The following is a 16115-nucleotide window of genomic DNA, read 5'->3' as shown; positions in this document are numbered from 1 at the left end:
TGTGAGCATTCATTATTCATGAGTGGGTGAGAGGAAGCATACACGTCTCACCAAGTAGAGGACAAATGAATATAAACATCACCGTCTCTCCTTCCCTTCTTCCCTTTGTCTCGGAGGGGATTTTACCCTTGGATCAGTCTCAAACATACATCAATATATATCGACTGGAATAATGCATTGAACTCCCGGAGGAATCCGGTTCCTTCCGTCCTTCTCTTGACAGCGTGTGGAAGATTGAAGCCTTCCTCTTTCGGGGGGAAACTGCACTGGCATTAATATGTTTCATTCAGCTTGCTTTGAAGACGAGCAGCAATGAGGGTGTGCAGCTAATGAGAATTTGCTGAAAGATCAAAACTGACACTTTAAAAAAAGTATTGCAAATTAAATTAACACATTCTCTGAAAATGAATAGATATGGGACCAAAATGTGCCTCATGCACACTGGGGCCCGTATCCAATGGGAATTGAGACACAGTGTGTGAATTCTGCTTCCCATTCTTTATCTTGACTCTCAGTGTGGGTTTTTCCATTACCAAGAGGAAGTGGGGGCAGCCAACCCGACTGTCTCCCAATGTCTTAGCTCAGTTGGCGAGAAAGATAGATTCCGGTATCCCACACTTCTTTCAGTAAAATCACAGGAACAAACAGTGCTTCTGTTTAATTTGGAACTCACCAGGCCACAAAATATGATTGATCTCATAGAAAATAGGGCATAAATCCGTAATAAGTCACTGGCATTAGAGTGGAAACAAAGAGGGGGGGTCCAAAGCAGAGACCTAAAGCTGCAGATGAAAGCTTGGACACCCAAGTAATGATACACTCGGCCCATTCTTTTACTGTACTTTTTCACACCTTCCTGTGCTTCTGCTGATACTTTGATCTGGCTAGACTCAATTAAACCCTCTACATCTGCCACCATGCTGTGCCACCCACCCACAGTGCCACAGCAATAAATTGTTTCTACCACAGAGACAGAGAGCTGGGCAGGCTGGTTGCTGGGAAGATTGTGACCTGGCTGGCGTTTTCTTGATAGACATCTTCTTTTCGACATGTTTGTTTTTTCACTTTTTCCTCACGGTTTCTTCTTAAAGGAATATTACGGTATTTTGGGAAATGCTTATTTGTTTTCTTGCAAAGGGTTCGTGGAGAATATCGATACCACACCCTATCCAACCCGAATCCTTTCGTATTAAGCAGTGCAGCGGGGGTTTTCACAGCTGTTTTGATTCGTGCAAATTTCAGATGCCGAGAAAAAGCAAGCCAATCAATTAAATAGTGACTTTTGCTCACGTGATTAATATATTTTCTTTTAACATCAATGTCATTCTGTTTATATCGTCACGATAATATGGATATTGGTCTCGCAAATGATTGGTCCTCCTTTGATAAACAAAGGAACAATTATAAAGACAACATCTTGGGAAGTAGTGAACTTGCTTTTGATCGTGAGTAGCTTATAAAAAAGGGGTCAACATACATATATAACGTACAGGTGTAAGGTTAAACGCCAACAAATACTCCTTGCCTTCTCAGGACTTCTTCATGCTCACTGTCCCAAATGCCAGAACGGAAAAGGGAAAAAGGGGTTTTGTGTACTCTGCTCCCTGATCCTGGAATATGTTAAAACTAAAAGAACTGATACCACTCACTGCTTTTCAATCTAAAATGAAAGGAATAGAGGCAGGTTCCCAAAAATGTCAATGTTTTTTAAATTAACTCTGTTAAGTCACCGTCTCTTAACATCTCTTTTTTCAATACTTTTTTACTTTTGCACTAAGAAAAGTAAAAAGACGAGGACTGAGCGCTGCATCACTGTGTATGAGAGAATATAAAATCACCAGCGAATATATTCTGCATTTTCAATTTCTGTTTTCACATTTGGCCCAGTGTGAAAAAGCCTCTAGAACTACCCACTGCTTCAAGTTAGCTAAGCCGGCTGCTGGCTGAACTTGCTTTGTCTCATTTCAGATACTTTTGCAAGTATACTGTGTTCTGTAGGCTACTTACTTGCATGGTGTGTGAATTTTGATAGCGTAGTGTTATTTTAAATCAAACATGGCTGTTGTGCACTTCCTGGAAATGACAGTTGCATGGATGGTCAAAACAGGACGGAGCATTACTGCCAACATTTGACCGCAATTGTTGCTGCAAAAATATCTGCTAAGTGTGGTGGTACCGCCCCTTCCTCCATGTGTGGCGACCATTGAGGGTGAGAAATGTCCAACTCAACTTTTTGACCTTGAGTACACCATCCAGGTCCTCATAGTGCACTGCATTTTGCCATACTTGTCAGTGTGGATGCTCTTAGGTCTTAGGCACTCAAACTACAAGTGCATGTGCAAAAGAACGCAAAATTGAAACAACTGTTTTTCTTTTCTTTTTGTTGTTTGCAACCGGTTGTTTGCAGGCGGTCTCAATTTGCCTATATTTCAGAATCCTGTAAAGTATTGCAATTCGTGTTGGTTGAATCTACTTTTAACCTGCACAGCAGCCTGAAATGCTACTACAAGCTTTCAGAAAAAGTGGCTAAACATATCTGAAGCTGTTTTACATCAATGGACCGTGTTAAGTAAATAGATCCACTCAATAGTTTGTGAATGTCTTTAACTACAACACAAAATATATCAGCTTTACACAGCTCTTTTTCTGCCTCCATCTCTCTACGGCTGATCATTTCTCTCACAAAACGTCTCAGGTGTTTTGTTTTTATATTGCAATAATGCTACCAGACGGTGAAATGTCATCCTTTCCAACATGATGATTCACTTCCCCAAGGGGCAGAGGTAGTTGGGATGGAGGTGTACATTACGCTGACACATTTTAGGACTGCCTGCCCCTAACAACACACTGTCAGTTATTATTTTTGGAGGCTAAGAAATAACTTTTCACTGCATCAATACATGCACTGAGTGTACAGCAACAGACAAGAGTTATTACATTCACCAAGACTGCACGATGCCCAATAGCTTTCCATTTTAGCAAATGTTGCAAATACATGCAGGGTTCAAAGCATGCCACCCTTCATCCAGAACTTAAGCGAATTCATGTATAACTTTTTTTTCTTTTGGCCATGATTTAACCATGCACCACAATTTATTCAACTATTAAATTATTTAAAAGGTACTTAAAAGAATTTTCATTTTGTGTCGATTCTAAAGAATTCTTCGAGAAACGCACCCGAAGACATGACACTGTCCACCAAAAGGAAAACAACATCAATTGTTTCAGCAATTCCAATCCATGTCCGCTGAAAAACAATCTGGTGTTCATCCACAGCTCTGGGTCTGTAAATAGGAAACAAACAAAGAGCCACTCAACACTGTTTCAGCAAATCAGCGACAGGGGAAAGGCCATTGGTGTTGGCAGTTACATATTCACGTGGATGTGTTTTAATTTGTGTGTCCGCCACAAAAAATGATCCCGATTGACTTTCCTTTGGTATTGTTCCCGTGGAGCCGACATGTAATTTCAAACACATTACATGCCACCACGCAATGCACTGTTAACAGATTGTGGTCACTTCATGCGTTTCTGTGGAAACTGGTTGGCTGATTCCACCTTTAAGCAGCAAAGCCCTGAGCTTTAGGAATTATGACTTGTACTCTGGGAACATAAGAGGCAATAGTGGGATGTGAGCCACGAAGTAAAGGAGAGCAAAATGTCAGAGTTTAACAGCAGAAGACAGCTGTTCAGTTTCTGTTACCTATCCAACAATGTTTTCTCTTAACCATGTCCTTGACTTTAAAAATGCAATAACAGACTTTTTGTCCACTTAGAGGCAATACAATCAAGCAATAAAAACACTGACACACTGTAATATCATCTTTCATTTAAATTCAAAGTCAAACTTGTTTACACATCCACCAGATGCAGTCATGTTTCTAGCCACCTGGCAAATGTAAAGTCCAATTTTCACTCACCTTTTAGATCCGTTTTGGTCTCAACCAGCTTTCGAGTTAAATATCTGGCTCTTCAGCTGCTAAATCCTCCACTATGTTCCCCAGCTAACGGTGTCTGTCATTTGATGCCGGGCAGGTGGCGTACAAGTCACCATTTTATAATAATTTGATCCATTGCTAATTTAAAAATATTGATTATAGCCGCTTTAAAGATAACCTTTGCTTCCAAGTGTCAAACTAGGGTAATACCTATTGGCAAACATTAGATCTGTTTCCAGATCCTCAGAAAGCTACTTTGTGGCACATTTTAAAAAACTCTCTCTCTTTGAATGTTTTTGACATATTGGCGATGAATGACAAGATTCAGATTAAAGTCATTGTAGCTGCAGTTGGCAACATCAGCTATGATATTTGAAGTGATTTTTTGCTGCTGTATTTAAATCACGACATACAGCTCTTACAGCCATTAAAAAAATAAAAGGGATTGAGATCACAGGAATCCCTTTCACTCATATCCCTTTCAATCATATTCAAGTGCTGGTTTCACACAGCTCCTGAGAACACCATTAAGGAGGTAGTCTTTCTAACTGCTGGCCTCATTTAAAAAGGGAACATTTCTGGTTCATCACCGATCCAGATGTTTTTTCTCTTCTATTTGAGATAAGGAGGATGAAATGATCTTTGAAGTGAGATTATCTGCAGTAAGTGTCATTTCAGAGTGACCTGAGAGGTCTGAGGTATTTATTTTTCTCTTTTTGCTGACTATTTAAATGAGCTGTATGTATCATTCTGAACATCCATATTTGTAAAGATATAATTGGAGTAATGTCTACCTGCAGAGCATGAATTCATTCTCTCCCAGTAAGTGTGTGTTGTTATTTGTGATTCTACTTGCTTTTTTTTTTTGACAAAGCCGGGCCGTCCATGCATGCTTTTAGTGCATGTTCATGCGAGCTTAGCCCACTGGTAAGCTCACGGCCACTGCTTTGCACGGCTCTAATGCGGTGTTCACAGTACTTTCGGTTCCCCCTCTGGTAAACACAGTTTGCTTTGTCAGGACTTTTGCCGTAGTTTGCACTGCACCATTACCTCAGTTAGCCGTGAGACGCTGTGTTGAGCGGTAACTGAAATTCTCCCAATCTCGGATCTAACCCCTTTAACAGTAAGGGCGAGTTGAGAGTACATCAGTGGCAGCGGCAACGATCAGCTGGGAACTGTGTAGGAGTCTTGCAGAGCCTGAGCAGTTATTACGGTCATGCTGAGCTGTAATCAGTAGAGTCTGTCAAGTGGCCACCGTGTTAAGTGTGGTATGTGAACACTTACAAAATGCTGTAAATGAGCAGGGACTTGACAAGGATAGAGGTGAAGAGGTTATTTTAAGTTTAGAGTGAATGTGATGCGTACATAAAGAGGAAAGTGCTTTCAAGAGTATATGTTTTATTCTTAATTGGCATGAGGAAAAAAAATGACTACATAGTTGTAATTACATCCCAGTGTGCAAGTCCATTAGAATTCACAGAAGTTTTGTCTGATTGGGCTGTACTGAAATCATTGTCATTTGAGGCAGCTCTACATACAGAAAATGGATTTGACACGCGTTTCATGCAAATGTAATTTTACTTGGGAAGGATTTAGATTGAAGGGTTCGACTTCTTACAGTTAAAAATATGCAAATCGTCAGTGTTTCTGGGCCACATCAGTAATCTTTATCATTTGCACAAGTCACACTTCATTTATTGATGTGCTTTTGCAAGACTTTTGGCAGAAGGTCACATGTTCACAAGACAGTAAATCGAGATCCATGGGCAGGAAATAGTCTGGCACATATCCCCCAGCAACATGATGGATTGTTGTTCTTATACTCCGGATTTTGTACAGACATGAGAGCGGAATTAATCTAACTCATCATGAAAGTAAAAACAAATATTTTAGTCGTATTCTTTAAGACAAGCTGTCAAAGAACAACTTACTACCTGGGCCCCCTCTTAACCAATGTCCAAGCCAGCCCTAGGTTTCTTAAAAATGGCTGTGAAAGAAATGTGAAAATGCAGCAATTCATAAGACCAAAAACCGCATAAAAAAAAACCTTTGTATGCCACCAAAAATACTGTTATCAAGCCCAAAAAAAGTGTTGTTGAAAGTAGGAAGAGTCACACGAAAGGAATTTAAACTAATGCTGAGTTGGCCATTTATCTCCTGGACAGGTGAATATAATTTTTGTGAGACTTATCTTTGCCTGATCTATTGCTGGTGGGGAAAAAAAAAGTCAACTTCTACTTTTTAGAACTTTACTTCTTTGGGGGTTTTGTGTATTGTACAAACAATATGTACTGTTTAGTATGTTTTGTATCGTATTATATGTATATAAAAAAGGCCCTTGTTCTGTTTAGTTGTCCCCGCAAGCTATCACACCTCTCACTTAACCACTTGACAGTTAATCGCAAATCACCATCCCCGATATAAGTTCAATTAGCTGCACCAGGATCAAGACTCTCGATCAGAGTTGAGGTGATAAGGGTTTTATGTTGCTGATAGATTACTGTTGTCATCCTCTTAATTGGACCCCAAGTTGACCCAAGATTTTATCGTCAACTACTTTCAACTGATTAATAGTTCAACAGAAAATGTGCTACCAAACACATTGGGACACGAAAACCGTCCTGTTTGTTTGCGCCAACCACCTCAGCTCCCTCCCTTTCCACCATAAATAGTCTTTCTCCCTGTTGATGCTATACCACACTAGCTGTGAACGTTGCATATTTCACGTGGATGTGTTACTCTTGTGTGTCCACCACGACAAACAATCCCAATTGGTGTTGTTTCCGTGGTGCCACCACCATGTAATGTGCTGTTAGGAGGTCATGGTCATTTGACGTATTTCTCTGAGATCAGGCTCGAAGATCGATACGAGGCAAGAAAACGATTACGCATATTTCCCAAAGTGACAACTACTTCAACCTTATCTTATAGTTATTCAGCATCACTAACTGTCACATTGACAATCCTGGATAAAGCTGCTAATCACATGGCTACGTTCAACCCAGGATTTTTCAATCCAGCTGTGTGTGTGTTCACAAGAAAGAGCTGCACAATCAATCAGTTACATTCCCAGAAGCGATATATATAGTAATCATTTTATATATATATATATATATATATATCTCGTTTAAAAAACTCAAAACCTGGTATTATAAATGTAAAATACATAGGTTTTATGGGAGACTTGAAAGGAACATGTCTGAGTTTGTGTGTCTTGTGTTTAACAACCTGATATCCTTGCGGGAGGGGCACGTCTCAGGCAACTCAGCAATGTTTTTGTGAACCCCACTAATGGGGGTGAGGGTGCTCATTTAGCAGCCACAGAGAGTCTCGTTTAATCCCACAGATGTGTCTTATCAGTGTTTTACAGTTTGTATTACCTTACCTCCTCTACCCCTACTTTTTTCTCCTCTGGCAGTACAGATGGAATTTGGGGAAGGAGAGTGGCGTTGTGGTCAGAGAGTTGGCTGCAGGAAAACCGCCTCATGCTGCACCACATGAGGTGATAGCACATAATGACTTTTTATATGGCCTCTAAAAATTATAGTGTTTTCCCCTTATTTGTGTGTGTTGATTTGGGCATGTACTACTCATGTTGTTTGGACACAACTTTTTAACACAATCACATTGTGGAGACTCTGCTTCCCTTGGGGATAAAACGCTGGCGACTTTTCTATGTTATAGAAGCAACTCTTATTTATTAATTCTGTTTTAGTCGTTCTGGTGACTCTAAGAGCTTTGATTATCTTTGTCTATTGTCTGCGTTTGAAAAGTGTGTGTCAAGAAGGATGCCTCATCTCTGTACTGCAAACCAAATCTACGTATGTGTACAAATAAAGTACCATGAAGCGCATTTCATATTATGGCTCGAAATGAGACTCTTTAAGGTAACACTGATTCATTACCTGTGGAACCTGATGAATCAGACCACAAGCCTACTGGGAAAACGTAAGTAAAAATCTTACTACTAGCTATGCAGAATCTTATAATATCATTGCTAAAGATGTGGTTAGCAAGGTTAATCATTGGTTTTTAATAAAGGGCTGTATAATATTGTCCAGTCCGTGCGATTATAAAGCCACCGTGATTCATCCACTGCTGTGCCTTTTTAGCTCTGGTCCTCTCCATTTAGAGGTGTGTTCTAATTAACATTAGGTTAATTGCTCTGAAAGTCTGCTCCCACTACAGAAGTAATGTGGTCAGAGTCACATGACTGCTTACCAGCACCTGCCAACATGTGTTTATAAAACAATTAATAAGGAGAAAATAATTACAAAAGTTAATGAGCTACTAACTAGTGTCATTTGGTTATGGCAATCACTTGTGAATTAAAAGTAGTTCGCCAAAGTTTGGCTCTGATTGTTACAATATCTGTTGCTAGGCAGTCACTGAAATATTCAATTGCCAACTCTGTATATGTATGGCTCTGGTTGTTGAATTCCTCTTTCAGTTGTACATGTTGAGATAAAGCTAGCCGGACAAAGCCAGGAAAATATTTTGTGTTCATTAGTGCAGCGCTTGTTCTGCTCACCGAGGCCTGCAGAGAATGATGTGTGCCATTGCAGAGGCCAGAAAGGACGCAGTCTAAAAGAGTGGGTCCTTCCGCCAACATAAAGGCCAGCCTGAACCTGCACCACCGCTTCAAAAAGAATACCGTCAAAAAGTTTGTGTGGGCGGCCCCCTGCATCTCGTTAAGTGAAACATTTCCAAATTTGTCACCATGTAGCCTTCAAGCAACCAATAAAACGTAAACACCAGTGGTATCACATCTTCGCAGCCTTTAAACCTAACTACCCCGGGGTAAGTCATTATATCCATGTCATTTCTATTTATCTACGCCTTGTGATTAATATGTCCAGGCGGCTTATATGATCAATAAAGAAGACACAGAGGTCACATTACACATGCAGTATTGAGGTTTGCAAAGGAAGATATCATACCTTTCAGGCTTGGTGCCATTAAAGTACATCCAATCTTATCTGGTCAACTACTGACGACAGCATTTTTTTTGCCAAACCCCGTGCAGCAGTGATGAACTGTGGTATACAGAGCTGGTCACAAGTACAAGTACAAGTACAACAGGCCACACCTGACTATAGCAAGCTCAGTGGTGTTGGGTGTGGTCAGGAGCTCAAGAGGCATGCACCATATAGGGGCCATTGCAGCTATGTTTTTCCTCCCAAAATCTATTGTGGACTTTATATCTTTCATGTCATTTTATATTCGCACACCAACAGACAAAACAGCTTTGATATCATCAAATTAATCTAAAAATATAATGTCTGGAATGCCCTCTGAAGCCTGCTACCCCTGTGACTCAGTCAAGGAAAAGGATGGCTAGATGTAGCAGTTTGATTAATTAAACATGCAAGTATATTGAAAGGACATTTTATAAGCTTTTTCATTTTTCAAATACTGTTCATGGAACCCGACCATATTAAGTCATGTGAAGCCCACCTTTTCTATGTTAAAGCATGGCGAGTCAGTATGGGCACAAAGTTGAGGTTTTTTTTTAGCTCGCTTCACACCGAATTCCCATGCAAGTCAATGTAGAAATTTTGCGCTGTTTTTAACAATTTTCGTGAAAAACGGCTTGGCGAATAAGAAAAGTCACAACACACGATTCCCGATCAGGCCGCACGTTTTGATGTATTTTGACGCATGTGCTGTCAACGCAGTGGGAGGTGTTACGTGACAAAATATGCGGCGGAAGGAGAATATTAAGAGTAAGGCCCGCAGGACAATAGACAGATTATCTTATTTTACAGTTTTAAAACATAGAGCTGAATTACTACATTTCACACAATTGGTGGGTGGTTTAAGAATTTGAAACACCTTTTTTTTGCAGGATGTTTATCAATGGTGTCATAGCCCGGCTCAGAGACTGGAACAAAACAGGGAAACAATGAGCTGGCGGCCAAAAACACGTAAACCAAGGTTAACAGCACTTTCACAAAGACAGCAACAACTGTGGTGAGCCCGTCAACAAAGGTCTTCCTTCCAGCGAGCCCGGCTGCCAACTGGAAAGGGTATTTAAGGATGAGCCACACCGGCACAGGTGAGGCTCATCCTGCTGACGATCCTCCACTCAGCACCTGTGACAGATGAAACACAAACGGCACCGTGTGTATGATAGGAGGAGAGTTGTCACAATGGAAATTTTTAACAACAATCAAGTGGAAAGCAAATATCAGTGTATTAAAAGGCTGAAACAGACATTTATATCTGTTTTAAGTAGTGCGTAAGACAAATAATGCCATTTGTTCAGATTTGTTGGAGTATTTTGTGTATGTACTCTGTGTTTACCATGTGAATGGATGTATGATCATACATTTTTATGAATTACATCACATCAGATTATTCCAGATTTATTTATGATCCTTTATGACTACTTCAATAGGTTTAGCTTGAAGGGTGAGTGTAAGTCCATTTATTTCTGGGCATTTTATCAGAACCACCAACACAATGGGCTTTGATTGTCAGACATAGGGATCAGACACATTGAGGTTTAAATCCTTTATTCTGATGTATGCTGTTTTTCAACTCCTTTTGAAATCTTGCACTTGGAAATATATAAAACGCCATTTACCACCCGCAAGTGTGAGAATTCGTGGTTTGCACTTTCAACATGATTATGACTGTCAAATAAGAGTGTTCTCATTACTTTTACTTGAAAGCATTTATTTTTGTAATCACTTCCTTCTTAATTCCTATTTGTATTGTTTTCATTTTGTTTTCTTGAAGTTTCATGTTCATAATTTATTTTGTTGTGTTCCAGGAATCAAACAAGCATTTCATTGTACAATGTAGAGATGTGTTAACACGTGTCAAATACAAATCTTACACTTAGTTTTTCTAATTTCGCCCAGTGGATAGTTTGACGTCTCTCTCACGCACAGGTTTTGCTGCTCATGGACATTTCTTTTATTTTCTGCACAGAACATCTCCAATAAAATTGATGTCGCAGTATATGAATAAATTTCATTTATTTTTATCTTTTCTGCTTCCATTTTCTTCATTTCCTTCCATATTTTATTTCCTTGCTCCCCTCTTTTCTCTCCGTTATTGACTCTTGACTGGGTAATAAATCATTCAGTCCAGTTGAATGAGCTTGGAGCACACTCACATGGTCTCTGTGACCTAGAAATACGAGCAGCCTTCTTCTCCACATGGTTGGCTCTTTGACAGAGCTCTTTCTCGTCAGCTCTTGCCCTGTGAGGTCAATCCTTATCTTCTAGGCACACTCTTGTTGTCCTTTCTACTGAGATATTCTGCAAGAACCTGACCGTTTGTATGCACGCACCAGATGAGTGCTTTATGTGTTCTTCTGGCATCGATCAGCTGATTTCTGGAACAATGGTCTTCAGAATGTTTCTAAGTACTACATTCACATTAAACAATAAGTTCCTATTTTGATTGCTGTTATTCAAAGCTGTTATTTAATATGACATGTAGTAATTAAGCAGCACAATGGAGTTGACAAGTTGATTCATATTTAAAATGGAAAGCAGCCACCCGCAATACAATAACTGTAAAAGTGATTCGATGCATCCAGTGTTTCCCACACATAGACTTTATTTCATATCTAATGCCATCTGTGGGCAATTAACTACTGGACTAGTGATGGCTGGATGCCGCTGGCACAGCCTCCGGCCTCACTGCCTTTGCTGTCCATGCTGGACCCACAACGTGTAATGTCTTTGTGTACTTCCCTACCTCATCGTAAGGTAGTCTCCTCTTAGAACCGAGACACAACTTGATGACACGCGCCGAGTGAGTTCCATTTGATTTTTAGAAATGTGTTTGGTTTACATTATCAATATCACAGCCCAATTATGACCACAACTCTCAAATCTGGCATTCTTAATAAAATACTCTGATCAGTGGAGCCCTACTGAAGTTACCATTAGTTAAATGACTACAGCATGCCGGCTATAGCAAGCTTAATGAAGCAAATATAATCTGATTTGAATTATAGTGAGGTTACAGCTTTAGCAACTCAGAATGTAGTCAGTAGAATAAAGAGCATTTCAATGAAGAGGGATCATTTCAAAGGTTAGCAAAAGAGACTGTGGCGATTAGACCTGATCAATGAGAGCCTTTCATGGGCAAATTTGCGCCAGGCCAATAGTTTTACACATGTGGTTCAACATTGTCATCAAACGTACCCCGCAAGTTTTGTATTGATTGGACAAACAATTTCAGATTTATAGTCCTTATTGTCAATTTGAATCAATGTCAAAGTGTTTTTCAGGTACTCTTGAGGACGTACCCTGCATACCCGGCTCAACGGCTGTTGACTGTGGTCTAGCTATGGGTTCAGTCAAGTCTTTTTAAAGTGCATTGGTCAATATCGTGAAAGCTAAATAAGATAAGTGTAAGCCTTTCTTAACTTTTGACAAGCTTGATCCAATAATGATCCACAGACAATTGGTAGCAATCTCACCTACAGGTTATGAGAAGATGTCAATGTTTGCTTGCAAGCATATGTTGACTTGCAGCTGGCTAGTGGTTATGTTGTTTTCCAGCATAACTGCTTTGGCTGAAAGGACATGATAACAGCGGATAAGAAAATCTATGTTACAACTGAGGTAAACAGCATTTACCTCAGCATTCAAGATTGGAGACACACACTGCCGGGTGTTGGTGAAATTATCTGCTGATATGCGTTTCTGAGATAGTGAATGGGATGTCAAAAATGTGTTATTTCAAATGGTGGAAAATATAGTCAAGCTGATTTATATGGTCCGTAACGCTTTTTAGTAGGGCACATTGAGCTGGACATTTGTGTCAAAATTTAAGTTGGACTTGTGGTGGCCTTTCCAAAATCGTGTTTTTGGGAATTAATTACAGTGCCATCATGTGGCCAATTGAAGCCAGATTTCTTAAGAGGCACTTGCACATCATTTCCAGTTATTGGCCCAAGTTTTATGTTTGTAGCCCATTCCAGCTCACGGGACTTTGAGCCTCTGCGGCAGACAACAAAAAAATTACAAAAACACAAACTCAATAGGGTTCTGCCCCTTCGAGATTTGACGCCCATTCCAGCCAGCACATATGAGTTTATGGCTAGTATCATGCACTAAATCAGAGGTGCATATAATTTTGGTTATAGTCCACAAACACATTTGGTATTTAACAGCTTAAATCTTTGCACTTTTAAACTACACCAACTTACAAGACGACTGAGCTGCACTCTTCAGGGTATATCACACAGCAAGCTTAGTCAGCAAGCTGGAGATGTACTAGTAAGTTCCATTTATTTACTCTCAAGCTTGTGGTCAGATGTTCAGGAGATTGTGGGCTATATTTTACGGAATTCACATGGGAGAGTGTGGTAGATAAGGCATATGAGAGTAAAATGCCCTCGTGTGCTGAGGTGTTGGTTGATACCAGTTTTTGGAAGGCCAGAGTGTGCCCTGTGGGAGCTGGTTGTAATAGGTCTGTAGTCCACCTTAACACTAGCAGGTGAATTGAGCTTTCAGCAGCAGCAGTGTGAGACCAACTGAGGAGGAGTTTCTCTGACTGGGGCACCGAGTTGCTCAGGCAGGTACCCTGGAGTGTTTTTAGGTAAGAATGGCTGTTTGACTGCAGAAAGCTTGATGGTGCATTGTCTACCAGCTGTGTGCTTGTTTTATTAATTTATTAACTTATTAATATGTTTGTTTGCAAGCATTTGTTGACTTGCAGCTTGCTAGTGGTTATATTGTTTGTCAGCATAACTGCTTTGGCTGAAAGGACATGATTAACAGCTGAGGATCAAAATAAGTAAATCGATGTTTCCACTGAGATGAAACTGCACTCACTGTAGAGTTTGCAGACACACATTGCTCTCAGGTGTTGGTGAAATGATCTGCTGATAAAATGTGTTTTCTGAGATAGTGAATGGGCTGTTTTCAGGCTTCAGCCTTTCTATTGCTATTGAGGCACTTGCACATCATTTCCAGTTATTGGCCCAAGTTTTATGTTTGTAGCTCATTCCAGCTCACGGGACTTTGAGCCTCTGCGGCAGACAACAAAAAAATGACAAAAACACAAACTCAATAGGGTTCTGCCCCTTCGAGATTTGACGCCCATTCCAGCCAGCACTTTTATTACTACTGGAGTGCAGGTACACACTCTTCTGAACCCCATCACTGCACATGTGTAGGTGCACAGCTATGCAGCTGCTTTAACACATTTCCAATAAAAGTTGAAGAAAGTACCTTCGGGCTATTTTTCAGCCAAGATATTTCAGTCTGGACCATGGTGATGGAGTGACATCAATGGCATGGATCAACTGACATTCACATGATGTTTAGAGTAGCTGTCAAATCAGTTACATTGTCCCTCATCCCAGAAATAAACAACAAAATATTACCTGTGAGGATTAACAAGTCCCCATAGTCCAACACAATAATTATAATCGAGTAAAAATCTACAAAAGTAAGAGTAAAACGTGTCACAATTAGTAGTTTTGCTGAACAGGAAATTACCAGTTACTTATAATGTTGAATTAAAACATTAGCTTTAGATAGCAAACATCAAATTTGGTTAGCAGTGAACTGGTCGCAGAAAAACAAAGTTATACTAAATTAACAATCGTATAACAGCTGTAACAAAATGAGCATGTAGAGAAAATGCTCAAAATAAGGACATGTGGGTGGCAGATAAACAATGTTCAAATTTACTTGGCCCCAGATCTGTCACAATGGTGGACGTGATACACTGCTATAGAATTGTGAAAGTTAAGTTTGCTATTTGTGTTCAAATGAAACCGACTACTGGTGACAGAATGGTTCCCATTGACACCTCTACAGTATCACCATAAAAAATGGAATATGAGCAAATCTGACATCCCCATCCAAATAAATGTAGTAGGGTGGTTATTACATTCCATCCAAATATCAATCAATGTTCATTTTCCCGGGAAAGTATGGGAGGCAGCCAGCATTGAGTAGTTATGAACAATTTTAAAGTTTAAAGTGGCCTTGATTTTGTTTTTTACACCAAATTTGGAAATCTGACATTTCTCAAAACGTCTCATAACACGAAAAAACTGTCCAAACACTGAAAAACGTATTCAAAGCTCATAAGGTATTTACACATGATTTAAGTTTCAATAAACTATAATTAAGGCCGCATTCTAACTATGCTTTGTATCAGAAAATATTGTAATAAATGATAGATAATGAATCCAGCACTCATTTCAAGACTGTCATCCCCTTACTATCAGCACAATGTTTATACAACTTCAATAGCATCGGAACAAGTTTCTGTTTGTCTTTTATTGAAATGATGCCGCATCAAAGGAGCAAAGAAATTCAAGAGAGCCATGTGAAGCAATAGATGATCAATGACTTCTTTATAATGAAAATAAGGAAGCTGCTGAACACAGTAAAATATAAAAACAATCACTACACTTCTACACCTGCTGTGAAATCTTTTTTTTATCACTCGTGTATTTACTCAGTTTATATTATAATCTTGAAGCACCTGCTCTCAGTTTCCTAATCTGCACCCAATGCAAACGTTTGGTGGCTTGTGTACACAAGTGAATATGTATTGAGGTATATTGTAAGAGAAAGGAAGACATGCGTATGTGTAGCCTATAAAAACAATCTGGGGAAAATATATGAACAAAAATACAATAATTAAAAAAGGAGAAGAGCATTTAAGTACGGTAGTATAAAAAGCATACTTTTGTATGAATTAATATGTACGAGTATCCATACACATGAGAAATTGCCTTCCAGAAAAAAACATTGACCTACTGTAGTAGAAGTGATCAAATGCCAGGTCAATGTTAGATTCTCATTGACTGCTTCGAAGGGCAGTGGAAACCCATGATTACATTTAGGGGCAAAACAGGAGGAACTGTGATGATCTTATACTGCTGTGAAGTCCTGAAACACCTTGACTACACCCGCTGCATAAATAAAGCCTCAGCAGAACAGCTTAAGCCCTCTGTGAATGCATTTAGCCACTCTGCACTATACTACTGTGAGTTTTGGCACCACTCCCACCTCAATACAAAATTTGTGTTGGAGTTGGAAGAAAAAGATTTCGGACACTTTCGTGCATGTTAAGAAATGACTTCCCCGGTTTAGCATTACACCTCTTCTTGTCTAGAAGTAGCAAAGTTGTTGCAGCAGAACCAGAGATATGGAATGGCTTTTTTTATTTTGGTTGGATATT

This window comes from Melanostigma gelatinosum (genome assembly GCF_949748355.1).
Source record: "Melanostigma gelatinosum genome assembly, chromosome: 11".
In the NCBI taxonomy this organism is placed as follows: Eukaryota; Metazoa; Chordata; class Actinopteri; order Perciformes; family Zoarcidae; genus Melanostigma; species Melanostigma gelatinosum.
Note: the sequence above shows the minus strand (reverse complement) of the source record.